The 15,482-nt window shown below is 41.7% G+C and overlaps 1 protein-coding gene across 1 annotated transcript in view; it reads left to right on the forward strand.

Annotated features, from left to right (window-relative positions):
• The window catches only part of LOC123747744 (protein sax-3), a 287,736-nt gene that overhangs the window by 173,020 nt on the left and 99,234 nt on the right, over nt 1-15,482 (forward strand). The gene's annotated exons all lie outside the window — the stretch shown is intronic.

The following is a 15,482-nucleotide window of genomic DNA, read 5'->3' on the forward strand; positions in this document are numbered from 1 at the left end:
GTATACTGTGTAATAAAAGACACATATGATCCATGTGTCCTGACCAGCTCCGACTCACGCCTTAAGTAGCCATCTTAATGCTTATCACATTACCGTGACGTATCAATGACAAAATCAGTTATGACCTATGAAGAGGATTCGATGCGTGAAACCAAGTGTGCGGGGGTTCGAATCCCCCGCGATTCTGGCTCCTGCTGATATTTTGTTTCTTCTTTATGCTTAACTATGCTGAGAGGGTGAGACCAGATACAGTCACAACCGTGATGCTAATTGAGATCAGGGACGCCACCTTTGATCTGATTGGTAAGCTGTAGGGTGTTAGACGTGTCTCTGATGCCATCTGGGTGATGCTCAGCCGTCTGTGAGACACGCAGATTTCTTCTCCTGTTTAGTTGCAGCATCTTTAACGTGCTTAGTTACAGCATCAATAATATATATATATATATATATGCAAACAAGCCTGAATGGTCCCCAGGACTATATACAACTGAAAACTCACACCCCAGAAGTGACTCGAACCCATACTCCCACAACTGGTATGTACAGGGACGCCTTAATCCGCTTGACCATCACGACCGGACATAAGGAAGTGATAGCCGAGGCTATATGAACCACTTCCCCGCCGGCACTCGGATGGTAATCTTGGGCATAGCATTTTATCAAATCACCTCATTCTTTGGGGCACACGTGAGGAACACAAATGCAAACAAGCCTGAATGGTCCCCAGGACTATATACAACTGAAAACTCACACCCCAGAAGTGACTCGAACCCATACTCCCACAACTGGTATGTACAGGGACGCCTTAATCCGCTTGACCATCACGACCGGACATAAGGAAGTGATAGCCGAGGCTATATGAACCACTTCCCCGCCGGCACTCGGATGGTAATCTTGGGCATAGCATTTTATCAAATCACCTCATTCTTTGGGGCACACGTGAGGAACACAAATGCAAACAAGCCTTAAAGTGATATATATATATATATATATATATATATATATATATATATATATATATATATATATATATATATATATAATATAGCATCTTCGTCGCAATAATAGTTAACAATAAGAGTAAAAATTATAATAGCAAATAATATTAATAAAAATAATAATAATAATGATAATAATTGTTAATATTATAAACAATAATTAGAAAAATTAACATATTATTAAATTCGCGTTTTAAGTAGTAAAATGAACAACAGTGATATGAATACATATTCCTGAACCTTATTAACTATAATTCTAACACTTAGTAAGTGCAATCCTGGTCCTTAGGGATTGTAATCCCTCATCACCACTTAAAAACTTTAATCCTCTTCACCACTTAAAAACTTTAATCCTCCTCACCACTTAAAAACTTTAATCCTTCTCACCACTTAAAAACTTTAATCCTCCTCACCACTTAAAAACTTTAATCCTTCTCACCACTTAAAAAACTTTATTCGTCATCACCACTTAAAAAGTTTAATCCTCCTCACCACTGAGAAACTAATCCTCATCACCACTTCCAAAACAACACAAATTTACTCTGTACCCGATTAAGACCGAAGATTAAATTGATTTCCTCTTTAGGAGAAATTTATTCTGATGAGCAAATGACCCTCCCCCCCCATCTACTTTACCCCCATCTACTCTACCCCCATCCACTCTAGCTCCATTCTCACACCCCCTCACCCCCACCCCATTGTTGTTTTTAAGATTCGCTACTTGGAACCAAAAGTTCCTAGTAGCACGGACTATGGTGATCCCGTTGTGGACTTATCTTGCACAGGAGCGGGGCTGTAACTGTGAAACCCCCACCCCCAACCTTCCCGGTCTTATATAGGGTTGAGGAAAGGTAAGATGAGGCCGGGGGAGGGGAGGGGAAGGGTTTGTGTATGTGTGAAAGTGTTGAGAATACTTTTTATTTTCCCCGGGAAGAAAGTGCTGCATGGGGGGGTTTATTTTTTGCAAGAGAGTGCTATACGGTGCGCCTAATACGGTGTTTATTCTGGGGAAGAAAAGGCTGCGGTTTAGGAAGAAAAGGAAGTTTTAGTTTAGTTTTAGTTTTAAAAAGAACGATGGTTTATTCGGGCTGGAAAAATGCTACTTAGTAATTATTATTTTTTTTTGGGGAGGCGGGGGGGGTAAGGTTACAAAGGGGTATAATTCTGGGAAGAAAATGGCCTGCTAAAAGATTTATTCTTGAGATATTCAGGAAAAAAAGTTGATTTATAGTTTTATTCTTATAAGAAAGTGCTGCTTTAAGCTTTTTCTGAAGGGAAAAAAGTGACGCGAGGGGTATTTTTCGGGGAAGAAAGTGTTGCTGTTTTCCTTTGCTATTCTCAATATATTTCATACGACTCACGAGAGAGAGAGAGAGAGAGAGAGAGAGAGAGAGAGAGAGAGAGAGAGAGAGAGGGGGGGGAATTGTCAGGGGGGAAAGCGCCAAGCCAATTCGACTATTTAGCACTTGGAAGGGGTCAGGATAAGAATTTGGGATGGGACGGGGGAAAGGAATGATGCCCACCAACTTGGACGGTCGGGGATTGAACGCTGACCTGCATGAAGCGAGACCGTTACTACCGAATAGAGGTTCAGGGTCATATTGTTATGATGAGCGTAAACGTTCTGGAAATACACACCTGGACCCAAATATATTGATAGCCAGAAGACGACTGTAACAACTCAAGACGCTTAGCCAACAGCAGCAATATTCCCTTCCCATATGCTTCCCTGCCTCTCCATCAGCGCGATCATTATTTTCCTCTCCTGAGCTGCATCATCTGGATCATACTCTCGCAGATAGTTTGATGATTAATCAAGTCAGCTTCACCCTGTACCTAATATGACTCCAGCTTCACCCCTTCGTCTTCTACGTAATATGGCTCCATTTCACCCTTTCACCCTGTGCCTCACATTAACTTTACTTAATAAAACCGCTTCGTTATAAAGTAACCTGTCACCCTAAAATGTTATAAACCACAATATAATATTTTTCTTTGTAGCTGTTGGTCGAAGGTACAAAATGGAATGCTATTCCCCTCAAAAATATGAAAACCTTTTGTTCTGTTATTTTCGTAAAGAGCAGAGGAAAGAAGGAAACAACTACATTTTTTGTATATATATATATATATATATATATATATATATATATATATATATATATATATATATATATATATATATATATATATATATATATATATATATACTAGGCCTAGTGTAGTACACATATGTAGCGACTCACGTATTCGCTGACATATATTTTCATATGGGCATATATTAGGATTAAGATTGCTTATTTTGGTATTGAACAGAGTTAAGTTAGATTATATATATGTATATATATATATATATATATATATATATATATATATATATATATATATATATATATATATATATATATATATATATATATATATGCGAACAAGCCTGAATGGTCCCCAGGACAATATGCAACTGAAAACTCACACCCCAGAAGTGACTCGAACCCATACTCCCAGGAGCAACACAACTGGTATGTACAAGACGCCTTAATCCACTTGACCATCACGACCGGACAAAATGAGGTGATAGCCGAGGCTATTTGAACCACCCCACCGCCGGCACTCGGATAGTAATCTTGGGCATAGCATTTTACCAAATCACCTCATTCTTTGGAGCACACGTGAGGAACACAAATGCGAACAAGCCTGAATGGTCCCCAGGACAATATGCAACTGAAAACTCACACCCCAGAAGTGTGAGTCGTGATGTTCAAGTGGATTAAGGCGTCTTGTACATACCAGTTGCGTTGCTCCTGGGAGTATGGGTTCGAGTCACTTCTGGGGTGTGAGTTTTCAGTTGCATATTGTCCTGGGGACCATTCAGGCTTGTTCGCATTTGTGTTCCTCACGTGTGCCCCAAAGAATGAGGTGATTTGGTAAAATGCTATGCCCAAGATTACTATCCGAGTGCCGGCGGTGGGGTGGTTCAAATAGCCTCGGCTATCACCTCATTTTGTCCGGTCGTGATGGTCAAGTTGATTAAGGCGTCTTGTACATACCAGTTGCATTGCTCCTGGGAGTATGGGTTCGAGTCACTTCTGGGGTGTGAGTTTTCAGTTATATATATATATATATATATATATATATATATATATATATATATATATATATATATATAGGGGGGTACCACCACTGGTGCAATTATAGGGACCCACAGCCTCAGAGAAGGGAACACAGAGCATTCAGGGAAAAACTTGCCATTTAACTCTGAATACGAAAGAGTGGTCGCTTCTCCTACCACCCCCCCCCCTTTTTTTTTTATTAAGGTGTACACTTTATTATGCAGTTACAGTTATACAGTTACATATCTGATTTTATACAAAAAATTTAAATTAAGAGGACACAAGAAAAAGTTCGCTTCCTAGAGGCTGTAGATTTCCTCGAACTCCTCCGACGCCGGGCAGGAACCGAGGATGCAGCGGGCATTCCCCCTCTGGATCGCGACACTGAAAGAGAAAACTTGCTGCTCTAGGGTCTCTTGTGGTGTCAATGAGCTTGGAACCAAGATCCTTAAGAAACCTTCTTGCACTCTCTCCCCATGGGCCTAGGGTCTCAGACCCTATTGGAACGAAGTTGTACCGATGATCTAATTGCCTGTACTTGACTGACATTTGTTTTTCTCTGTGTGTCGGCTCCTCCTGTGTATATATATATATATATATATATATATATATATATATATATATATATATATATATATATATATATATATATATATATATATATATACTGCACCACTTTTGGGGGATTTAATTTTTTTTTGCAAAACAATTGGAGTATTCCAAAACGCTAACTTTTGGAAAGTACAACAGTTCTTTTATGTACGTTGGGCCAAATAGTCGCTATAGGTACCAACATTTTGGGGAGGCCAGGTTGTAATAGAGACAACGGCAGATTTTCAAATAAGTTGCATTGCCAAAACTGGTCTTAGGTTGTGAATACATTTGGGAACACACATCATTATAGATACGTTATATCCAGACTAGTTAGTGTGTGAGAGAGAGAGAGAGAGAGAGAGAGAGAGAGAGAGAGAGAGAGAGAGAGAGAGAGAGAGAGAGAGAGAGAGAGAGAGAGAGAGAGAGAGAGAGAGAGAATTAAAAAAGTTTCATTTGGGGAGTTCAGTGAAGCGTGGCCAACCCCCCCCTCCCCCATGGCATCACGTCTCCTCCCCCCCCCCTCCCCCATGGCATCACGTCTCCTCCCCCCCCCCCCTCCCCCTCACTTCACTTGAGGTGAGAAAAGAGATAGTGAGAAATACAAAAAAAAAAGAGACGAAAGACTGTGAGATGGAAGGGGGAAGAAATCAAGCCCAGCAGGAGAATAGCAGATAGAAGGGATCGAAGACTGAAAATTAGAGAAGGGACGGAGGAGGAACAGAAGCATGCATGGCAGGGAGGATGAAGCAAGGCAGACAAGAGAACAGAGGAATATGTAAGCGGAATAGGGGGAATGAAGAGAAGAGGGGATGAAATAGCGGAAAAAAAAAACAAATGAAAGACAGGGTAGTGGCGAAAGATAGATTACAGTTGATTGGAGGAGGTTATCTTGAGAGGTTATCTTGAGATGATTTCGGGGCATAGCGTCCCCGAGGCCCGGTCCTCATCTAGGGTTCCTTTTTGTTACACCCCCCCCCCCCCCTGGAAGCTGCCTATATCCGCTGTCAAACTCCCAGGTACCTATATACTGCTAGGTGAACAGGGGCATCAGAGTGATTGAAACTCTGCCCATTTGTTTCCGCCTCCACCGGGGATCGAACCCGGAACCTCAGGACTATGAATCCCGAGCGCTGTCCACTCAGCTGTCAGGCCCCTGTCAGGGGATAAGAGGGTTCACGCCAGGATAGAGTTGAGAGAGAGAGAGAGAGAAAGAGAGACAGGCAGAGAGAGAGAGAGAGAGAGAGAGAGAGAGAGAGAGAGAGAGAGAGAGAGAGAGAGAGAGAGAGAGAGAGAAAACGAATGTAGATGAAAGAAGAGAGACGAAGGAGAGAGAAGAGAGGTTCCTGGGATTATCTGGAAGAGTTTCATGCATCAGAGGCCGGGGCCGCCCTGGCACCATCGATCAAGAACTAATATAAAAAAAGAGTAATCGGTGAGGGAGACAGCTTCGACCTAGTTAAAGATGTGTGTGTCAGGGGGTAGGAGGGGGGGGGGGCGTTGATGTGGGAGGGGTGTGTAGGTGAGGGAGACAGGGGGGGGGGGTGAGGGTGTACATGTGGGAGGGAGGGGGGGGGGGTGTAGGGGAGGACAGGGGTGTAAACAAATTAACGAGGTACTCACCTAGTTGTGCTTGCAGGGGTTGAGCTTTGGCTCTTTGGCCCCGCCTCACAACTGTCAGTCAACTGATGTACAGGTTCCTGAGCCTATTGGGCTCTATCATATCTACACTTGAAACTGTGTATGGAGTCAGCCTCCACCACATTACTTCCTAATACATTCCACTTGTAAACTATTATGACAATATAAAAGTTCTTTCTAATATCTCTGTGGCTTATTTGGGCACTCAATTTCTACCTGTATCCCCTAATTCGTGTGCCCCTTGTGTTAAATAGCCTATCTTTATCTACCCTATCAATTCCTCTGAGAATCTTGTATGTGGTGATCATGTCCCCCTTCATCCTATATGTGTGCATTGTGTGTGTGTTTTATGAGGGAGTACATAAGGATGACATGGAGGGAAAAGGGTGCTAACCTATCCACGCTTCACAGGGCGCATCAGTTCATGTAATGGCTAACTTCTCTCGTATTTCCTCTCTTAACTTAGTTTGGAAACTTGTGTATTGAGTTTTATTTTAACAACATCTCCTCCCTTCCTAGCTTCACTTGTTGTTGCCTTTTATGTTCAAGTTCTTCCTGACATATATATATATTTGTCTCCCCCTGTGCTTCAAGATTTCCATTCATGTCCTTTTACTGTTTCTCACTCTCAATAATAGTTGCTTTTATTTCTCTGTTGGTTCTGTTTGGTATGTATAGACTTTTGTACACTTTTGCTATATTCGTTATCGTTCCTTTCTCCCTGAGTGTGACGGGAGCAAATTTCATGAACCTCATTCCCATTTTCTCATTTTCCTCAATTTTCTTTGGCTTATTTGAGACATTTTCATGTTTCATTTGGCACTGCTGTATACTCAAGCTTGGACTTGCGTAAGTATACAGCGTTCTGAATTATATTTTGTCAAGGCTTTTGAAGGCTATGCAGACATTTGCCGGTCCTGCATATATCGCTGACTATATTCTGTGCTATATTTCTTTAACATCAGAATAGGATTTTGTTTACAATCAGATTTTGTCACCTCTGATTTGGGAAAATCTTCTTAACTCTGTAGAGCTTCGAGGAAATTTTCGATTATTTTTTTTTTCCTCTTAATTTTTTTTTTCAATTTAGGATTCAGTAGCTATATTTTAGACTATATTCTTCTAGATCCTCTTTATTCTTTAGTCTTTTAGTCTTATTCTAATCTTTTAGGCTAGAACTTTCTGTTCTCTGGTCAGACCTGTTTTGGTTATCTCGCGTCGTACTCAATCAGGGATGTGGATGAGTATTTGTTATCTTCTGGTGGAATATAAAAAAATAGGATAGGCCCAGGTCCTGATCTTACATTCTCCCCTCGCACTGTCGCATTCTGAATCCTATCCAGAAGGTATTCCCTTACCCATCGCCTTTTTATTTAATACAACTTACGTTTCAGTCTTATATATGACTCCCCTGTCCCCAAGACCATTCCGAAAACTTTCTGACAGCTCAAGACAACGCAATTTTCTCCCTTCTGTCTCCCCCGTGTTGTCTTGCTATAATTTGGCCATAAAACTAGCAATTTTGTGAAACTTTAGTTACTTTAGCTCGGAGATTCAGTGACAAAGTTCCGATTTTTCTAAACGTTCCTTCAGACTTCTTCTGATTAGCGAGCATAATACCTCATACAAGCTATACTCTTTTTCGCTGACATCAATCTGTAGTTCAGTGGCTCTATTTCTTTATCTTATTTCATATATTTAGAGGTTTCCGGATCTTTTATGTCTTGGATATTCGCTGGTTTCTAGCGAAGAGTTTTGAAATTTTGTGACAAGAGGTTTACAAATGGCTGTATATTCTTGTATTTCCTCAGAATGTACGTTAGAAGTTTTGGCTGAATCTACATAATTTGTTTTCTGTATCAAGTTATTATAATTCTTGCCTTCTATTATATATGCACTGATTGTCTATTGGATCTATAGGAACCGTTCAGTTCCAGTTCCCATTTTCATTACCTTTCATTGATCTGGGATGACGTCGAACAGGAAGAAACAAAACATTATTGCTTTGTAGGTTATCTCCAGGTTCTCAAGAGACTTCTTTCTTCTGTCTTAGATTACAGAAATTAACGTTTGTAATTCCTGTTGTCTGAGACAGTGTCCTAGCCCTGGAAACACAAACCGTAACTGTCTCTATTTTCCGCTTGTTACAACTTGTAATAAAGTTGTTACATCTTGGCTTAACGTGCTTATGACGTATTAGAACATTGTTACAACTTGCTATATTGGTTGTTATAACTGGTTAGGAGGTGTTAAAACTTGTTCGATCGTTGTACCAACGTCGTAGTTTCGGTGTGTGTGTTTAGCGGCACTCGGGCTTATCGAGGACCCCCAGGAGCTTGTACCCCAGGAGCTTGTACCCCAAAAGCTTGTACCCTGAAGCTTGTACCCTGAAGCTTGTACCCCAGAAGCTTGTACCCTGAAGCTTGTATCCTGAAGATTGTACCCCAGCCCTCCTTGGGGCCAGCAACTGATATTTCCCCAGGAAACAATCCCCACAGCAGCTGCCTAACTAGCGGGGCGGGACCTATTTCATCGCTAGGTGATCAGAGGCATCAGGTGAAAGGAGACGTACCCAGCATTGTTATGCTGGGGGATTCCACCCGGATTCTTCCATTGCGAGAAGTGCGAGAACGTACTTCTCGGCCTGCTAGGCAAGGCCCGATTTGCCTAATAGGCCGAGTGATTTTCTTTATTTTCAATAAATTGTTTCCAATTAGTTTATTTGAATTATTATTATTATATTATATTAAGAACATAAATTACTGACGTAGTTGTGTTAGTTTAGGTTAGGTTAAGATAGGTTAGGTTAGGTTAGGTTAGGTTAGGTTAGGTTAGGTTAGGTAGGGTTGGTTAGGTTCGGTCATATATCTTCGTTAGTTTTAACTCAAATTAAAAAAAAAAACTTATACATAATGAAATGGGCAGATTTATAATTTCATAAGATATTTTTTAAATATGTTAATTCAGGAAAACTTGACTTATTAGGCAAATTGGGCCTTGCATAGTAGACCGAGTACGACGTTCTGGCTACTAGGTACAACATATATATACATTATATATATATAATATGTATAGACCTAGGTTTCTGGGACCTGTTGGGTCCCAGAAACCTAACCTAACCAAACCTAACCTAACCGGATGGGTCCCAGAAACCTAACCTAACCTAACCTAACCGGATGGGTCCCAGAAACCTAACCTAACCTAACCTAACCTAACCGGATGGGTCCGAGAAACCTAACCTAACCAAACCTAACCTAACCGGATGGGTCCCAGAAACCTAACCTAACCGGATGGGTCCCAGAAACCTAACCTAACCTAACCTAACCGGATGGGTCCCAGAAACAATCCTTGCAGAAACCTGATTATCTCTTTTCCTAATAATCTACTTTTCTGTTGAGTTTCCTTATCTTCTGTTCGAGGCATGTTTCCTCTTCATCCAAAGCAGAATAGTCTTTCCGTGACTCCTTTGGATTAAAGCTCCGTATTGCAGCCTTTTGTTACAGCTTGGCCTTGCACTTTCGCGTTGCAAAGCTTTGTGTTGCTGCGTCGTGTTGTTGTATTGACAGATCAAAACTGTCGAAAGTTGTTATTGAATGCCAAGCGTTGTATGTCTAAAACCTGTCAGTTGGAGCCCAATTACGTGAGCTGTAGTCAGTTTGCCCTGAAGTCCAGCTCACAACTCTGTTGCCTCCCTCCACGTCCTTCTCTTCTTGTTGCTCGCTAATTAACTTGTTGACCCAATTACAGTTGAGTGCTCACAAGCTTGTACACCAGGAGCCTCTACCACGCACCTTGTTTCCCCGGAGTGTGTACCCAGGAGCTTGTACTCCCTTCCCCCTTTTAAACTAATACATACAATACACCCTCGATCCCCACCTCACGCCACGTCACTATTCAACTCCCTCCCCAAATAACTTCAGCCTCTTGTTCCATCATTCAATTGCTTCTCCCAGTCAATTCAAGCTCCTACCCCTTCATTCAACTCCCAATCAACCACACCCAGTTCTACCCCCATTCATCCCTCCTACCTAACCCAACCTTAAACCAGATCTGCTCCCCAATTCCACAATCTCCATGCAGATTCCCCTCGATCCAAACCCTATGCTTCCTGCCCTTATGCTTCTTCCTCTCGTCATCCCATTTTCCATCCTACAGCAAAAACAAAAATAAATAAAACGAAGTAACACGATTAACCTTTCAACAAATTGTGAACACTGATGGAAGAGAGAGAGAGAGAGAGAGAGAGAGAGAGAGAGAGAGAGAGAGAGAGAGAGAGAGAGAGAGAGAGAGAGAGAGGGGCCAGATGAAACTGTCCCAAGATAGGCACCCATATTAGCTTTGAGCGGCTTGACGCTCCATATCGCCTGTCGCCAGGCGCTCGGAGAAAGATTAAGAAATAAATAAAGCCTGCTCAATCACTCGTGACAATTGTAAGTTATTATAGAGGGGAGACGAGATGAGGGGAGAGGATGAAGGGGGAGATGGTTGACGGGCTGGGAGAGGGAAAATTGAGAAGAAAGTAAGGGTAAAGAGAAAAGAGTGAATAGCTAGGTTAGGGAGAGGACTCAAAAGGAGGAGGAGGAGGGTGCAAAAAGGGATGAGAAATAGGTACGACAAGAGGGGGGCGGGGTGGATACGAGAGATGTGAGACATAAAGGGGGTGGATGCAGAAGAGAGCGGGAAGCCCCTGGATGTGGGTGCGCGTATGCATGTGGATGCACAGTACTTGGGGTTAGTGTGAATGTGGATGAGAGCGACTGGATATAGGTGAGGAAGACTGGATATGGACGAGGAAGACTGGATATGGATGAGGACGGCTGGATATGGACGAGGAAGACTGGATATGGGCCTGGAAGAGTGGATGTGAGTGTAGACTTGGGCGAAGAAGAGGGAGAGTGTAGAGGTGAATGAGGGAGAGGGAGATGAGTAGGGGAGAGTGAGATGAGTGAGAGTAAGAAAGAGTGAGATCAGTAAGAGAGAGTAAGATGTGTGAGAGGGTGAGGGAGATGAGTAAGAGTAAGCTAGGCTAGCTCAGGTTCCTGGTTGGCTATTAAAGCTACTCCACTTATGGAAGGTCACTTAGCTGATCAAAAACCTATCCTATTACACAAGATAAACAACTTAAAAAAAAAAAATACATATATATATATAGCCTGGGCGCCTCAGGGAGGGGGAGGAAGGGGGGAAGAAGTGGGGGTGTAGGGGGAATGGGGGTTGTGTGGGGGGAGGGGGGGAGTGGGGGGGGGGGGTTGGAGGAATGGGGGTTGTGTGGGGGGGGTGGGGGTCGTTATTCAGTCTACCACAAGAGCTGAACAACCAGCAAGAATATTTGATATCTGGACATAGGGCAAGAATAAAGTATGGTCGCAGTATGAGTGTATATATACAGAGAATGGCGATACACCTGTGTGTATATATATATATATATATATATATATATATATATATATATATATACATGCGTGCGACAGACATAAGTTGTAGAGAAGTATTTAAGTTACATTCGAGATAGCAAAAAATGCATGAAAATAAACAAAAGAAATATATAAAAAGTACAAATAAAGTAAACAAAAGTACAAATAGTAAACAAAATATATACCTAGAATTATATACCACAGTAAACAAAATATATAGCGAGAATTACGAATATTAAATACAAGTAAATGATGTACTTTTTAATATTACTGCTATAAAATATTGCATTTTTTTCAGAGCATTTGTTTACACTTGCCAAAAATCCATTAAAGTTCAGAAGTGCATTTACTCAGAACCCAAAATAAAGAAAATGGCTTCAATCTGCTGCCAGAAATGTCTCCTGCAATCTCGTTTTCTTTTTGGTCTTCAGTAAGCCAGAGAAAATGCGTAAATGATGAGAAAATAATGTTGCAGCATTGCCTGGGTCTGTGTGTGTGTGTGTGTGTGTGTGTGTGTGTGTGTGTGTGTGTGTGTGTGTGTGCGTGTGCGTGTGCGTGTGTGTGTGTGTGTGCGTGTGTTTCAGCGTCCGGCCTAACGTCTGACTCGCCAATGTGCAGCACTGGTATTTTTGTAACCCATTGGCAATACTGTCACCCCCATTTACACAAATTCACTCCATTTCCATCCCATTTACCTTTCCTCCCTTCTTCTACCCCATCATTCTGCCCATCTCTCTCTCTCTCTCTCTCTCTCTCTCTCTCTCTCTCTCTCTCTCTCTCTCTCTCTCTCTCTCTCTCTCTCTCTCTCTCTCTCTCTCTCTCTCTCTCTACTTCCCATGTCAAGCCACCTCGCTCCTGTACCCTTCCTTAACCATCTCCTCCTCACCTCATCACCAACCACATTCCCTCAGAGGAAACACAAATAGCATTCCAATGTAGGAAAGAGATATAAAACTTCCACCACATTTCAGTTCGTTGAAAGATCTTTGACCTTCACGAGTGAACTGCTACGTGCGAGGTCTCTGACTGTCGTGATTGGCTGTAGAGAGAGGGAGAGAGGAGAGAGAGAGAGAGAGAGAGAGAGAGAGAGAGAGAGAGAGAGAGAGAGAGAGAGAGAGAGAGAGAGAGGTGATAGGGGGAAAAAGGGAAGAGGAGTAATTTCCCTATATTTCAACGCGATGAGGGATATTAGTAAGGCACTTCTTGTCGGTGATAATGACAGGAATTTCAATGTATTATTATACGAGAAGGGAAAAAATGTCCTCACTATTTGTGTCTGTGGGGGATGGGAATAAGGCAATTCTTTCCAGTGAACACAGGGGTGGGGGTGATTGGAATATGATATTTTCATGATAAAATGGGGGAAATGGTGGGTATTTCCGGGTAAAATAGGAGAGGCAGTGGAGTTAGAAATTAACTCCCAATGGTATATACCCCTGAAACGATCGGGGTGAAGTAACATATTCCCAACGTTTAGAGACTTAATTTATTTTTGTATTATGAAGATGGGAATAGTTGTATGGTACTTTGTGTCGACGGGAATGGGGGATTTTTCTTTATATAACGTGAATGAGAAGTGAATTAGTAATAATGGGTTGCCGCTGATGATGGGCGTCAGTCCCCCTTGTGTTAAACGATGATGGGGCTGAACGCAGCCTTCCTGGACCCTCTAACTCTATAGGATGAGAGGGAGAAAAGGGACAGAACTCTCTTGTAAATGGCATGGAGAGGATTGAACCCCATTGTGAGAAGGACATAGAGAGCTGAATCCTCTTGGGAGCCGTATAGAGAGGAATGAACCATCTTGTGAGAGGACTAGAGGGCACTGAGCCATCTTAGGACAGGGATAAAAAGATTGAACACTCTTTTGAGAGGGATAGAGACGGTTGAACCCTCTTATGAGAGGAATAAAGACGATAGAACCTTCTTGTGAGAGGGATAAAGAGGAGCGAGCCAACTCATTCCCCCCACAAATTTCACCTAATATCAAAATTTTCTGATTTTGCAGTGGAAAACGGTAAAATAAAACTTCGCAACTTCAATTATGGATTCGAAAAGGATGATCGTATCGTAAATGTCCCCAGTGTTAGTGGCTTGAGGGGAAGGGACGAAGGGGGCGAGGAAGGGGAGAAGAAGATGCCTTAGCAAGGGGCCATAAGGTACCTAAGGGAGATAGGGACATATTGTACGGAATATTTACGTTAAAAGGTTTCCCTAATGCCGAAAAGTGAATTTCAGTTTTTCTTAGAGAGAGAGAGAGAGAGAGAAAAGCATAGACGAAGGCGGTTTAAGAATTATATTATTATTTTTTCGGTGAGGGAGAGGGAGGGGGGACATTTTATGTGTGAAATTAACATAAACTAATTAAGAGTTATGTGAAGATGGTTAGGTTAGGTTAGGGTTGATTTGCTTTAACGTAGAAGGCTGAGTCTTCTCAGGCCTTAACCATTCCCCACTCCCCCGTCCCCTTGTTCTCCCCACCATCTCCCACTCCACTGTCCCCTCGTCCTCCCTGCCATTTCCACCTCCTCCGTCCCTTCGTCCTCCCCACTATTCCCCAATCCCCTGTCCCTTTGTCCTACCCAATATTCTTCATTCCCCTGTCCCCACGTCCCTACCATCCCCTCGTCCTCTCCCCCTCATTACCCCCTCCCCTGTCCCCTTGATCTCCCTCCATTCCCCACTCCCGTCCCCTCGTCCTCCCCACCATTCCCCATTCCCTCGTCTGATGCATTCCCAAATGATCTGATGTTCCTATCACTGAAATATAAGAAAAACACTTAAAAACGAAATGAAAAAATGAAAAAAACTATACTCACTAAGTGAACGTTATGGTAAACAACACAGCTCAATTCCAACGCAATGTCACACAAAATAATTAGATCAATATGAAAATAAATCGAAATCAATGGAAATTCAAATTATCAATGAAATGTGAAACATTGAAATGGAATTAAAACATATTTAGTATAGCGTGTGTTGCTATTACGTGCAACTGATGGAGCTTTTTTTAAAAAATGCATGTTTTTACCTGTCTCAAGTGTGGCATCTATACTTATACTCACGAAATGAACGGTATGGTGAACAACACAGTTCAATTTCAACGCAATGTCAAACTAAATAATTACATCAAAATGAAAATAAATCAAAATCTATGAAAATTCAATTTGTCAAAGCAATCGGAAACATTGAAATGGAATCGTAACATATTAAGTATAGCGTGTGTTGCTCTTACCTGCAACAGATTGCGCTGTTTTTCAAAAAGAATGTTTTTTACCCGTCACAGGTGTGGCATCTATATAGTAGGTATATGAAAACATGCACGTATTCGAATAGAACGTTGTGTCAAAATTTGAAAGCACTCTGTGAAAAATTTTTGGAGATTACAGCGTGTGTTGCTTTTATGTCCAACAGATGGCGTTATTTAAAAAAAACAAAAAAAACATGTTTTTCCTGTTACAGGTGAGGTATGTATATAGTAAGTATTTAAAAACACGCGCCTAATCGAATGCAACGTTTTGTCAACATTTCAAAGCTATCGTTAAAGAGGTTTCGAAAATTTCCCTCACATGAAAAATACATGAAAAACACAGTTTTCAAAAAAACGGTTTTTTTTCTCCTGTCATAGACTTGACCTCTAAATAGTATGTATTTAAAAACCTGCTCGGATGCGAATGGAACGTTGTGTGAAAATTTCAGAGCAATCAGTGAAGAACTTTCTGAGATTAGCG

Source organism: Procambarus clarkii, chromosome 30 (assembly GCF_040958095.1).
Source record: "Procambarus clarkii isolate CNS0578487 chromosome 30, FALCON_Pclarkii_2.0, whole genome shotgun sequence".
Taxonomy (NCBI): Eukaryota; Metazoa; Arthropoda; class Malacostraca; order Decapoda; family Cambaridae; genus Procambarus; species Procambarus clarkii.